Source organism: Colletotrichum gloeosporioides, assembly GCF_011800055.1.
Source record: "Colletotrichum gloeosporioides strain Lc1 chromosome Unknown consensus_91, whole genome shotgun sequence".
Classification (NCBI taxonomy): Eukaryota; Fungi; Ascomycota; class Sordariomycetes; order Glomerellales; family Glomerellaceae; genus Colletotrichum; species Colletotrichum gloeosporioides.
Window position 1 is genome coordinate 7,115 of NW_025544736.1, and position 2,977 is coordinate 10,091.

Consider the following 2,977-nt stretch of genomic DNA (forward strand, 5'->3'; position numbering starts at 1 on the left):
GAGTTTTTTAACTAGTTATAAGTATATTATATATATTATAGGAATATTTTTCTTATTTTTCTTATAAGGTTTTTAAGTTTTTTATACCTATAACATATATATATGTTAAGTGAGTAAGCTATATACTATAAATTAGCTATATATACCTTAAGGGGGNGGGGATATTAATATATAATATTCTTTTATAATAATAATAATAATATAAGAATAATAATAAGGCTTAACTTACTTTAATATTCTATATAAAATAAACTAATAAAGTTTATAGTATTAAACCTTATATAAAAATACTCTATTTATTATAACCTATGACTATAATATTAATTATATAATATATATAGTTATATAAGCACCTTATATAATTAGTAGTTTAGCAGGTTATGTTTTAGATTATCTTTCCCCTCACTTTTCCCTATTAGAAGAAGTAACCTACTAACTATATAAGAAGAATAATAACTAGAGTTATTATAATATATTGATTTCCTTATTATTATCTATACGATTAAATACCTATAAATACTTAGGATTATTACCTTTTATTATAATATAAGCCTAGCTATAACCCTATACTATATAGGCGTATATACTACGCCCCTGAATACGCTTATACCTATACTAATATATTAAATAAGAATAACTATAAGGGGAGGTAGATAATTTATACTTAAAAAATACCTAAGAATTAGAAAGTAATAATAAATAAGAATAAGAAGATAAACCTCTTTAAGAATAAAAAGAAGTTAGTAGAAAAAGAGGTAGTTTACTAACCTTAGATCTAAAACTATATATATTAATATAAAATACTAATACTATAAATATATAGGTATAATTAATATTAGAAGAAGATTCTCCTCTATACTAATATTCTCCTACTATTCCTCTAAATAGGAGTTCTTTTACTATCCTTTACTAGTAATAGAGTTCCCCTACTATATTACTATAGCTAAGATTCCCTATTATTTCCCCCTAAATACTTTAATTAATATAAAGAAGACTAAGAAGAAGATTAAAAAGTAGTAATAGAAGCTCTACTCTTATAAAATTACTAAGAGTAGCTATTTCTTCTTCTACTTAAATAACTTAGATACTTAAAACCTAAGTATTATATAATATAAAGAAGTTTAATAGGGAATTTAGTAAGATAGAAGCTATAGAGATTAATCTAATTAATAATAAAATAAACTAAGAACTAATTACTTTTACTTTCTTAGTATCTAACTTATTATAAGCTTTTAGTTTAGAGATTTACTTACCTATAACCTTTAGAAAGTAAGAAGTAATAAAAGAAAAACCTCTAAAATTAGCTATTTTTAATACTATAAAGACTTAAGTTAAAAGCTTATAAGGGATAGAATACTAATAACTTAAAGAGCTTTTAAATAGCTTTAAATATCTCCTAAATAAATAAGTATATAATAAAAAAGTTACTATAAATAGAAGACTTAATAAAGTTAAAGTAAAATAAGTTATCTATAGTAATTTTTAAAATAAGAATAATAAAATAGTCTATATTATTATTACTAATCTTATTACTTTATAAATCTTTTTACTAATTATAATACTTAAGGATCTAAAATTTCACTAAATTAATATAGTTATAGCTTTCCTAAATACTTTTATAAGAGATTATAATATCTTTATTACTTAACCTTATAAGTTTAATAATAGATCTAGTTAGTTTTATAGATTAAAAAGAGCTCTCTATAAGCTAAGAGAATCCCCTCTTCTCTAGTATAAGTAAATTATTACTATTCTTAAGTAATTAAAGTTTAATTTACTCCTAAAAGAACTTTATATCCTTATTAATAAGGATAATATTATAATATTACTTTATATTAATAATATACTTATTATTATACCTAATATTAAATAAGTTAATAACTTTAAAAATAACTTATATAACTTCTTTTAAATTAAAGATTTAGGTGAGGTATAATAGTTTCTTAAGTTTAAGATTATTTATTACTAGAAAATAAAATAACTTTAGATCTTATAAGCTAAGTATATTAATAATATACTAATAGAGAAAGGTATTATTAAATATAACTAAGTTCCCTACCCCCCTAGTAATACTTAGCTACTAGAGATTATAAAATAATATAAAATACCTACTAAAATATATAAATATTAAAATAATCTAAGTAAGTTATAGTAAATTATAAATAATATATAACTAGATATTATAATACCTATAAGTAGAGCTATTAGAGATTAATAATATACCTCTAAAAAGTATAATAAATTACTAAGATTAATATAGAGATACCTCTATAGTTTATAATAACTAGTACTCTACTTTAGTAGTCTAAGTTATTCTATTAATAACCTCAAATTATTAGCATTTTATAATACTAACTAGTCTAATTATAAAAGAATAAATAAGTTAATAGCTAGCTATATAGTTATATATAGAGGAGTACTAATTACTTAGAAATTAGTACTATAATTATTTATAGCTATATTATATTAGAAGGTATAAGGGTACTTCCCCCTCTATTCACTCTATACTAGAGGGCTTAAGGCCTTAATACTCTATACTAATACTTAATACTAAGTAATATACTACTAAGAAACCCTTTATAGAAAGAAAACTTAAGCTGCGTTATATAATACATAATTAAGCAGATAATACGCGCATATAATACTATATAATAATTAGCTAGAGGCTATTAGTGCCTTATAACCTACTTTTTATAGTAGGTTCTTAACTAATTAGAGGAGAGGAAAAGGGGTTCCTATAGTTAGGATCAAACTAATACCTATATATTTAGGTAATATATAGGCCTATTAAGCGCACACTACTACGCTATATAGGTTTATAGCTATATTAACTTATAAAGCTAAGTAGATAAATTTAATACCTAGAGGGAAGGCTTTACTATATATTATAGACCTCTTTAAAAAGATAAATATCTCTATTTAATTACCCCTCTAAGTATATATAGATTTTATAAATACCTTTAATAATTATCTATTA